Source organism: Ranitomeya imitator, chromosome 1 (genome assembly GCF_032444005.1).
Source record: "Ranitomeya imitator isolate aRanImi1 chromosome 1, aRanImi1.pri, whole genome shotgun sequence".
In the NCBI taxonomy this organism is placed as follows: domain Eukaryota; kingdom Metazoa; phylum Chordata; class Amphibia; order Anura; family Dendrobatidae; genus Ranitomeya; species Ranitomeya imitator.
In genome coordinates, this window is record NC_091282.1 from 133,864,645 (window position 1) to 133,876,551 (window position 11,907).

Here is an 11,907-nt window from a genome sequence, read left to right on the forward strand (position 1 = left end):
AAAATTGGCCTGGTCATTAAGTACCAAATTGGCTTTGTCACTAAGGGGTTAAAGTGAACCTGTCGCCTTGCCTTGCGCAGGCGTGTACTACGGAGGACATAGAATGAACTTCAATCCAATATTGCGGCCAGCATGCAGCCAGCGGGTAAGGAAAGGGTGAATCAAACACCCGAAAACTCCACCCATATGACCGAAAACCGGTCCCGCCTCCAAATTCAGGTGACAGGTTCCCTTTAAAATGTGAGGATCCCTCTGATGTCTAACTGACTGAATACAATGTCTATGGTCCCCACAGAGAGAGACCAGAAAAGACTACTAGATTAGAGTGGATCTAAGAAAATATAACACCTTTTCAAATAGATATGGTCACTGCACTTACAATAAATCAGCAGACAGTATGGCTCCGGGAGAAAATATGGATTATTGGATTTTCTATCCATCCGATATTAATGAGACATATATTGTCGGCACATGGAAAACTAGGCAATCATACACATTTTTTTCTAAGTGTAGCTAAAATCCCAATGGAAAAGATTACATCAGTCTTGACCTTCTGTGATGGCTCTATGAGGAGTTATTATATAAATTGGGTTTTCCTAAAATTATGAAGGGCTGAGTCCGACCCACAACCGGGACCTTGTCAAGTCATAGTAAAGGGCTGTGTGGGTGGGATTCAGGGTCTGATAAAAGATCGATCCCAATTATGATCAGTGTTCGTACAAGAGAGTTACATATCCTGTGTCTGTAGGGACCTAGTCTTGACGGTCAAATCGAAGCGCTCTCCTTCGGCTAAACTGAATCGCCTCTGCGATCGGTGTTGTAAGTTCTCCTGTTAATCCCTTTTATTTTATGTAACTGTTTCTGCTGTATTGTTTGCCCCACCTTGTAAAATATTTTGTATATTTTCCATAAGCACTGCCTCCTTTTGGGTTAAATATAAAAATTAATAGTTCTGCTCCTTCTGTTCTGTAAACTACGCCTCGAAGTGATATCTACCGTTTAACGGTGTCTAATTGATCGAAACAGATTAGTGGTGGCGACGAGTAGTCTGGGGTTATCTGAGAGTTAGCTGTGAACATACCAGGGTGCGTACACATATTCCATGTGTTGGAATCTGGAGGTATATATGACGTACACGAAGCACTAATTTTCCGATAGCTGGCCTAATTATGCGAACAGGCTGCGGCCTTCTCTGTTGATCGTCGGCCAATTGTGAAATTTTCCAGACGATAGAAGGCAGCAGAGGGCTGTTCGCTCCAAACATCACAGCGGGTGGTACTCGGAACCTTCCCGACCTTTGATAGGGATTTTTGGGATCAGAAAAGTTCTGACAAATATTCTGATCCCTGACATGCAGGATCTACAATAATTTAGGATCTTTGGTAGCATCCGGTCCAATAGAACCTCTGCATTATTTTTTCCTGATTTTTCTCCTCCCCCAGATGTCCCCTCAGAACATGCGAGTGGGCCATGTCTAAAACTCCTCCAATAGGGCCCTGAAACAAATAGCTGCTCCACTATTTCCTCTCCCCTCAGTGTAGTCACCCGATATAATAACTCCCCTTCAATTGCATAGTTTGGGAACCTGGTGTCTGCCCCCAGCTGTTGAGCCACCCGGATACTGATGGTAACATTGTCAAACGTCCCCTTTAAGGTAAGGTCCTTAATTTGAGCAGTCCTAAAGTTCTCTTTGGACATTTCTAACTCTGGGAGGTTGGCCTCTTTGGTCACCGTCTTATCTTCTCCAGCAAGGACACACAGGGGGAACTCATCCACCTTTGATTTCGATGGCATTTCTTCCCGAGGGATTTGGCTTTTTTTCTAAACCTTTGGCACAGCACCCTATTGCCCTGTTTTGCTTACTCTGTCCAAAAGGTAGTGTTTGGCATCTCCATGTTTACAGAGAACACCCACAAATTTGGTAGGGATCATCCAGAGTCCAACAGTCCAAGTACTATTACCCCATTAAGTGACTTTGCACACGCCTGTGACCCCTTGCCGGGTTGATAGTCCACACTTTAGGCCAATATGTGTAATAGAAGCAACGCTGGCCTAGGCTGCAGTCGATTGGTTCAGGGGACATATGACACTGGACGGCTACGTGTTCAGGATTCTAACAGACTGCCAACAGACCACGTCCTTAACAACAGCCTTTGGGGGACCATTAGTGGGTTTGGGATGCCCCCCATTTGTTTCTCTAGTCCCCTCCGAGTTGAGATCGCCCCCCTTTGGGTATTTCAGTACAGGGAAGTGATGATGTCCAGTTTCCTAAGGGAGTTCTCAACAACCTGGTACCTTTCTACTAATCTGTACTGGCCTGGGAAGGGAGTGGTTGAATCTGTCCATCACTGCAAGCTCGACAATTTCGGTAGGAGTGGAAGACTCTGCCTGCAACCACTTCTGGACTAGATGCAGTAAGTAAAAAATCTGGGAGCAAGGTTTGTCGCCAGCATATGCCCAGTAGTGGACTCTAACTGACATGGTTACTCCCAGGCTTGTCAAGATTTTTTTTTACCTTGGCGTATTCCTTGGCATCCTGCAGTGTTAAGTCATAATACCACTTTTGGGGTTCACCTGTCAAATATGGCGCCTACATCTGCCCACTACTCTGGCAGAAGTCTCTCTTGATCAGCTGCTCTCTCGAAAACCATGAGATAGGTGTCACAATCCATCTTTGGATGCGTGGCAGCTCTGGTTCCACTATGATTTTTATGTAGCTTTTTTCCTTTTAGGCCAGCAGTGATTAATGTCAGTTTCCCTTGCTGGCATCCTGCTGCAACTGCAGAGTTGCTAGTTCAGCTTATGTGGATGGTGACTACTCCCACCATCCTTTAAATAGTCAGCTGATGTATCAGCTGACTGTCGGTGATAAAGTAATCTGTGTTGCTCAAGCCTGGAGTCAGGAGCTCTCTGGTTGCAGTTTCATGGAGTTCGTGGTCTTGGTGCCTTCTGCTATGCGGTGCTTGGCAGCAGAGTAGGCTATTAAGTTTGGTGTTTCTACCTTGTTTGTCTCGTGTTTGTCACTGTCCCCTGTGTTGTACCCAGGGCCAGCATTAGGGGCAGGCAGCCGCCTAGGGCCCCCACTCCTCCAGGGGCCCCCCCAGCCAGTTGCCGCTATGGGGCACGCCCCCTCCTCGCACTGCACATTCAATTTATCGACATCATAGATGCTGATATAGTTGAAAGCAGTGATGGAGAAGAGAGCGTCATGTGACACTCCTCCCATCACTCTCTCTCTGCTTGTGACTCAGCGTGTTTCAGCAGTGGAGCTGATCAGATGCTATGCAGACGTTCTAGCCAGGAACAGGGGAATGAGGATAGGTAAGTATTGTATGTGTGTCTGTGTGTGTCTGCATTATAGTGTATGTGTGTGTCTGCATTATAGGGTGTAATAATAATAATAATTTTTATTTATATAGCGCTAACATATTCCGCAGCACTTTACAATTAAGCGGGGACATGTACAGACAATAAATTCAATACAAGTTAAGATAATTTAAACAGTGACATTAGGAGTGAGGTCCCTGCTCGCAAGCTTACAATCTACTAGGAAATGGGGGGACACAATAGGTGAAAAGTGTTTGTTATTTCAGGTCTGGCAATTATAGTAAATAGGGATTTTCATATAAAACTGCATGATCCGGTCATCAGCCTGTGTGTTTAAGTGCAATAGTCAAGTATCAAGTGCAGTTATCGTGTGCATGGAGGGTGTGGAAACAGATGAATAGTAGGGTGCAGATTCAGAATAATATTTTGAAGGAGGGATTAGGGCAAAGTTAGTTTACTGAGTAGTTGATGTGGTAGACTTTGTTTGAAGAGATGGGTTTTCAAAGCGTGCTTGAATAGGTCGAGGCTAGGTATCAGCCTGATCGTCTGGGGAAGTGCATTCCAGAGAGCTGGTGCAGCACGAGAGAAGTCTTGGAGACAGAGGTGCGAGGTTCGGATTACAGGGGATCTTAGTCTTAGGTCATTTGTAGAACAGAGGACACGTGTAGGGGGATAGACAGAGATGAGATATAAGGCAGTGCAGAACTGTGGAGAGCTTTGTGGGTGAGAGAGATGAGTTTATACTGGACCTTGTAGCGAATGGGTAGCCAGTGTAATGACTGGCACAAGATGGAGGCATCGGTGACCCTGGCTGCCGCATTCAAGATAGATTGGAGAGGAAAAAGTTTGGTAAGAGGGAGACCGATCAGAAGAGAGTAGCTGTAGTCCAGACGAGAATGAATAAGAGCGACAGTAAGAGTCTTAGCAGTTTCAAAGGTGAGAAAAGGTCGGATTCTGGAGATGTTTTTAAGATGCAGGTGACAAGAGCGAGTGAGTGATCGGATATAGGGAGTAAAGGAAAGTTTGATGTCGAATATGACAGCGGGCATGCTGCTTGGGAGTTATGGTTGAACCCTCCAGGGTTATTTTGATATTGGGTAGAGTGAGGTTAGTAGAGGGGAGAAACACAAGAAGTTCAGTTTTGGAGAGAATTAGTTTCAGATAGAGGGAGGACATGATGTTAGACACAGCAGACAGATAATCCTTGGTATTTTGAATTAGGGTAGGCGTGATGTCAGGGGAAGAAGTGTATAATTGGGTGTCATCAGCATAGAGATGATACTGGAACCCAAATCTGCTGATTGCTGGTTTGTATTGTGTATGTGTGTGTCTGCATTATAGTGTGTGTCTACATTATAGTGTGTGTGGGGACTGCATTATACTGTCTATGGGGAGACTGCACTATACTGTGTTTGAGGGCTGCACTATACCGTTTGTGGGGGGGTTGCATTGTGTGTGATGGCTGCACTATACTGTGTGTGGGGGACTGCACTATACTGTGTGGGGGACTGCACTATACTGTGTGGGGGGCTGCATAATACTGTGTATGGGGGGCTGCACTTTACTGTGTGTTTGTGGGGGGGATGCATTATACTGTGTGTAGGGCTGCATTATACTCTGAGGGGGTTGATTTATACTCAGGGGGCTGCATTATACTGGGTGGGGCTGCATTATACTTTTAGGGAGCTGCATTATACTGTGTGTGGGGGGACTGCACTCTACTGTGTGTGGGGCTGCACTTTACTGTGTGTTTGTGGGGGCTGCATTATACTGTGTGTAAGGCTGCATTATACTCTGAGGCGGCTGCTTTATAATCTGAGGGGCTGCATTATACTCTGAAGGGGCTGCTTTATACTTTTGGGGGCTGCATTATACTGGGTGTGGGGGCTGCATTATAATGTTTGTGAAGGGGCTTCATTATACTGTGTGTTTGTGGGGGGCTGCATTATACTGTGTGTAGTGCTGCATTATACTCTGAGACGGTTGATTTATACTCAGGAGGCTGCATTATACTTTGTGTGTAGGGGCTGCATTATACTCTTAGGGAGCTTCATTATATTGTGTGCGGGAACTGCACTACTGTGTGTGGGGAGCTGCATTATACTGTGTGTTTGTGGGGGCTGCATTATACTGTGTTTGGGGGCTGCATTATACTTTGTGTGAAGGGGGCTTCATAGTGTACTATGTATGTTTGTGGGGGCTTCATTATACTGTGTGGGGGTGGGGCCTGCATTATATTGTGTGTGGGGCTGCATCATACTCTGGGGGCTGCATTATACTGTGTGTGGGGGCTGCATAACACTGTGTGAAGGGGCTGCACTATACTGTGTGTGTTTGTGGGGGTGGGGCTTTCATTATACTTTGTGTGGGGCTGCATTATCCTCTGAGGGGGCTGCAGTATACTCTGAGGGGGATGCATTGTATTCTACGAAGGACCATGGGGAGTGCATTTTACGATATGTACTATGTGGGACCTGCATTATACTGTATTGAGGACTATCGGTACCCATCATTGTTCCTCAGCCTGAGTAAGGGTTGGTGCACACGGTCAGTAAACAATGCTGGTTGGACATTGCATACTTGTACAGCGTTCAGATGCTACAGCATAGAGGATGAGATTTCAAGAAATCCCATGCCCATTATGTGTGCACAGATGCCCACAGCTCATCCGCGAAGATGGACATGCGGCATGTCTTTCCAGACCGCAGCATGTCAATTTATCTTTATTTGTCTCCGTAAGATAAATTTCACCCGTACAATGTATTGGACAAAGTGAATCCGCACGGTGCAATGAACAATGGGGATTCACCTGCATTCAATAGCCGGCAGTGCTTTGGACACAGCGGACATGTACTGCGTCCAAAGCACTGCCAATTACTGAACGTCAAAAAAACAAAAACTGAGCTTGGTTTGAGTTGGTATACATGCAGCACGTAGACGCATGCTCATATTGGTCATTAAACATACAAAACCTACAAGAAACAAAATGAGCAAAAAACCTTCTGTAACTCAATAAGTAAAAAGCAAGTGCATTTAAATAACACAGAGTTCTTAGTAATACTGTTTTTGATCAAAAATAGCATAAAAGCCATCCCACCGTCGACGAGGTAACTCTGATTGGGACTGTCCTACCCTGTCTAATATTAAAAGCCTTACATGTGTCAGAGTTGACCTCAGGACCGGGTCCTAACCAGTGGACACCAGTCTAGGGAAGCCTTTAAGTGTAATTTCCAACTCAGGAGAGGGAGGCCACACCCTGGCTTGCACAGAATGCAAAAATACAAAGAAAAAACACAAAAATTGAGTTTCGTTTGAGTTGGTATACATGCAGCACGTAGACGCATTTTCACATTAGTCATAAAACATACAAAACCTACAAGAAACAATATGACCAAAAACCCTGCTGTAGCTAAATAAGTAAAAAGCAAGTGCAAATAACACAGAGTGCTTAGTAAAACTGTTTTTGATCAAAAATAGCATAAAAGCCATCCCACCGTCGACGAGGTTACTCTGATCAGGACGATCCTACACTGTCTAATATTAAAAACCTTACCATATGTCAGAGTTGACCTCAGTGTGTGAATAAGGGCAGACAAAAGGACTGGGACCCAACCAGTGGACACCAGTCCAGAGAAGCCTTTAAATGTAATTACTTAACGTGTGCACATACCCTAAGGAGGCCGGGAAACAAGTGTCGAATGACTTCAATATTGTTGATCATGCTCGTTAAGTGGCTGGAACTTAGCACTTGTAAATGTTTCTGTCTGATGGTGCGATATGGTAGCATTTGGGGCCCCACTTTAAACTTTTGCACAGGGCCCCACTTTGTCTAGTTGAATGGGGGCTCTAACATCCAGTATTTGTCACGCTGTCATGTGTATGACTGCGCTGCAAACACTTCTTCTGATTTGCGGTAAAATCATTACTGTCGGTCAGAGAGCCGTTGTTCCCACAGCCCACAGCTCTGATTGGTGATATAAAGTTTACCTCCGGTCACTGGTGTGAGCTGATAGGATTACTGCTCCCGTCAGCCTATGGCTGCTGCTAATAACAGTGAGAGTAGGACCGCCTGATGGGAGTATTCCTCAGCCGACACCTATGCTCTAAAATAAATAATTTAAGAAAAAAAAACAGCGTGGGTTCCCCTGTATTTCTGATAAGCAGCCAGGCAAAACTGCAAAACTGACAGCTCTGGGCTGCAACCCTCAGCTGTCAGCAGTAGCAAGGTTGGTTATCAAGAATAGAGAGGACCGACAAATTTGTTTAAAATTATTTAAATAAATAATTTTTAAAAAAGGCGTGGAGTCCCCCCCCCCCCCATTTTCAACAACCAGCTTTGCTAAAGCAAACAGCTTGGGGCTGCTGTTCTCAGGCAGGTAGGAGGCCTTGAATATTGGCAACCCCAACCTAAAAATAGCAGCCCGCAGCCGCCCAGAAAAGTCACAACTATTAGATGCACCAATTCTGGTGCTTTGTGTGGCTATTCCCACTTGCTCTGTAGTGGTGGCAAGTGAAGTAATATTTGTGGAGATGATGTCACCTTTGTATTGTCCGGTGATATCAAGTCCATGGATTAGTAATGGAGAGGCATCTATAAGACATTATCCATTAGTAATCCTATAGTTGTATTGTAAATAAACACAAATCCAGAATAAAGTCTTATTATTACTCCCCTAACGCCCATTCCATTGAGTCCCTTGTCTTCTGTAATAAAACAATAATAAAAAACAACAATATCCCTCACCTGTCCGTCGTTCTGTCCCCCACTGTAATCCATGTCTGGGTATTAACAGATTTCAACCTGGACGGTGCCAAGATGTGACCGTCCAGGCTGAGAATACTGATAAATAAGCTGCCGCGAGCCCCACATCGTCCACATAACAAATATGCTTTAAAAAGGGATTGCTCATGGGATACACAAGTCTCGCTTCCAAGACTGAAAGAAACAAACTAGCTAATGTGCAAGATACTGGTGTACCCATGGCGGTATCTTCAGTTTGAATATACCACCTGTCTCCAAATCTGAAAGTATTATGCTTCAATACAAACATTAAAGGGAACCTGTCACCTGAATTTGGCGGGACAGGTTTGTGGTCATATGGGCGGGGTTTTCGGGTGTTTGATTCACCCTTTCCTTACCTGCTGGCTGCATGCTGGCTGCAATATTGGGTTGAAGTTCATGCTGTGTCCTTTGTAGTAAAAATTACAGATCTCTCCATTCTTTGTAGGTGGGAAAACTTGCAGAATCAGTAGTGTATTACATATTTGCCCCACTGTATGTTGCTTTACTTTTTACCATGTTTTGATGTTGCAGTTTTGTCTCTTCTTTGTATGTCACACTTCAAATTAAGCTGTTTTCGATACTTCCTGGTATTTGGCTTTGACAAAACTTTATTGTTAGTCATATACGGATTACATGTGTTGTTTGCACAGCAGGAATGCACTGAAAATGCACATATTTTTTTTTTACCTGCAAATTTTCCACATCTAAATCTATGGGGAAAGTTGGCACATAAAACTCGGCGTACTCGCAAGAGAAATTGACTTGATGTTTTGAAAACACACACTGCAAGTTAGCTTACACAATGTGAAAAAAAGCACAGTGGGCATAAGATTTTTTGATCTACCTTCCCTAGGTATAGTTTATGGATATGCTTTTTTTGTCCATATTATTCTTTTGCTGGTGTACCCAGTAGGGAAGGAGGCATTGCTCCCTTGGTTGGTGGCGTGTTTTTGTGATTTATCATTGTGTTATGTGGTGGTCACCTGGGTGTGGTCTCAAGATGTCATTGTTGTGCTATGTCACATCCGTACTCCTATCGGGTGATGACATCATCCGTCATTCCTCCCTTCTCTTGCTCACTTAACCTTGTTGGAAGATGTTTGAGATTTCCCACAACTATTGTATCATGTGATGGTATTGGGGTTTTCACAGCTGATTTTAAGCAAGTCATTAGGACACCCCCAGTACACACAAGGTCCTAAACAGATGCATACGGCTCTATATTCTCTCTTTTTTGGAAATGTTACATATGTGGGTGATCAATTAGATTGGATCCAGGGTGCTCCTGGTATAAGCAAAACTCTATTTTCTATATGTTACAGCATGTGTATATTTGTGTGATTTTATTTGATTTTATTGTATTTTAATGTTTTGCTTACCTCACAACTGTAGATGGCTGTCATGACCACCAGGATGGGCTTAGAGGAGGAGGAAGAGCTGGAGCCCGTTTCCTCTGGCATAGAAAAAGCCTCAAACATGCTACATTTACACCATAGCGGTATTTTTATCATTGTATCTCTGGCCTGAAAAAAGCCAAATATTAGCCAAGACATTTCCCTGTACCTTGCTTTTCTATTTTTTGCAATGTGATTTTAAGGATAAAATAAAAGTCACGTTTTTTTTTTCATTATCTCTGGGGCCTCGCATCTCCTGAGATTAGAGCCTTAGTTTTCTGCATGTGATGTCTTACAGATTTCTTGTGGAAATTGTACATTTTCACTCATTCATTTGTTGTAGAAAATAACACCACTATGAAAAGCGCAAACTTCCCGGTCTGTTCCTGGAATTGCTTCAGGACCTCCACAGCTAATAAAACTCACCTAATCTTCGGTTGTTGTCATGTTTACATTGACAATAGGCATATTCACACCACAGTATTTCTCATCAGTCTGCTCTCTGTTTTGATAATGTTCTGTATATAAAACCATAGAAGTTATGGTTTATTCAGATGACCATGTCTATTTTTTAGAACATGAAAATTGATACGTTAAAAATTGATAGCCTCCACGGGCCATGGATTTCTTCACAGCCTAATACAGATTAACGGAAAAGACACATGGATATGTTAAACAGAAGTGTGAATAGTTCCAATAAATTCTATGTGTCGTGTGCTGCCCATTTTTGTTTAATTGCCACCACAAGGCTGGGAAATACTGTTGTCTGAATGTGTTTTTAAAGCGATATTATGATTAGTGATGAGCGAGTGTACTCGTTGCTCGGGTGTCCTCCGAGTATTTATGACTGCTCGGAGATTTAGTTTTCATCGCCTCAGCTGAATGATTTACAGCTATTAGCCTGCTTTATTACATGTGGGGATTCCCTAGCAACCAGGCAACCCCCACATGTACTCAGCCTGGCTAATAGCTGTAAATCATTCAGCTGTGTGGATGAAAACCTAATCTCTGAGCAGTCATAAATACTCGGAGGTCACCCGAGCAACGAGTACACTCGCTCATCACTAATTATGATCCAAGATCCTATCCCTATTTGTAGTAGGTGTAATAATATTAACATTAGCAAATACCTCCAATTAGAAATGTAATATATTTCTTCTAATTCATTGACACTTACCACATGTGCAGGGCATTACAGTAGCTTGAGTATCCATGGTTATGACCACTTCTATGGGCTGTGAGTGGTCATAACCATGGATACCTAAGCTACTGCAACGCCCTGCACATGAGCTAAGTGACATAAATTAGAACTATATAACATTTCTAATTGGAGGTATTTGCTAATATTATTATTTTGACACCTACTACATATTGACATAGGATCTTGAAGATGGGAATTCCCCTTTAATGAAACTTAACTATCTTTAAAGAGTTCGTCCACCTTTGAGCATATTTTTTTTTACTCCATTATTTGTGTTTGGGGCTAAACTTTATTTGGCTTCTATTGACTACTTGTTTTTCTGGAACACTTCACGAATTTGCGTGTCATCCTTGTGCAGGTGCCATGCTAATCTTCTCTGTATCGTTCCTATTTTAGTACATGTGCTGCCGAAGCCATACTTGTTTTTCTGCACACTCAAATTTTATGTCGTTTTTGGTCATAAATGAACTGACAGGAGCTCAGAAAAAGACATAAAAAATAACAAACCCCCTGTCAGACTATCATAGCGGGCTAACTAACAAATTCTCAGTTGACTCATTCTGTAGCAGGACTATAGAGGCTATAGAGGGAAAAACGGTTCAACATTTTTAATGAAACCCAATTAGAAAAAATATTTTTAGCCTTAAGTACATGCATTTAAATAAAAAAGAAAAAGAGTGGATGACCCTGATCCTTGTGTCTCTTCCATTAAATTCAATGCAAGATCTGTTCTTTTTTTTTAATCAGAATTGGGCATCAGATATGAGGCTCCGTTAACAATGGATGGCACAAACATGCCATCGATCTATAATGAATCCCTTTTTTGTGTTCACAAAAGCGGACATGCTCTTAGTCATCGTATTATGTCACTTACCATCATTATGTAATGTAGGAGTGGAGCACCACAGACACAACCAAGTACACTTAAGGTTTATTCACATGTGGTAGATTTCTTGCAGACATTTCTGGGACTGAAAATATTTCCTATAAAATAGAATGGCTTACTTCTGTGAATGGTATCCCTCCCTTGAATATGCATGTAGGGGGGGGGGTCTCAATGGAGCACAAACCCTAATTTTTAATTATTTTATTGGGTATAGGGTGTTAAGGACTGGCGGAACGCACCAAGTATAAGATGATATGGAACCAGGTGCGTTCGCAGTCCGAGGTCCACCGTGCAGGTAGAAACCCTGCTGCTAGTA

The 11,907-nt window shown here is 43.1% G+C and overlaps 1 protein-coding gene and 1 non-coding gene across 2 annotated transcripts in view; one reads left to right on the forward strand and one right to left on the reverse strand.

Annotated features, from left to right (window-relative positions):
• The window catches only part of ATG10 (autophagy related 10), a 437,018-nt gene extending 427,292 nt beyond the window's left edge, over positions 1-9,726 (forward strand). The window contains exon 8 of the mRNA XM_069751167.1: positions 9,503-9,726. The gene's annotated coding sequence lies outside the window, so the exon portion shown is untranslated. The remainder of the gene's footprint in view (positions 1-9,502) is intronic.
• Positions 9,727-11,018: 1,292 nt separating this feature from the next.
• Positions 11,019-11,124, reverse strand: LOC138660474 (U6 spliceosomal RNA). The gene has a single exon (XR_011317869.1). It is a non-coding gene; the product is annotated as a U6 spliceosomal RNA (small nuclear RNA).
• Positions 11,125-11,907: the final 783 nt, after the last annotated feature.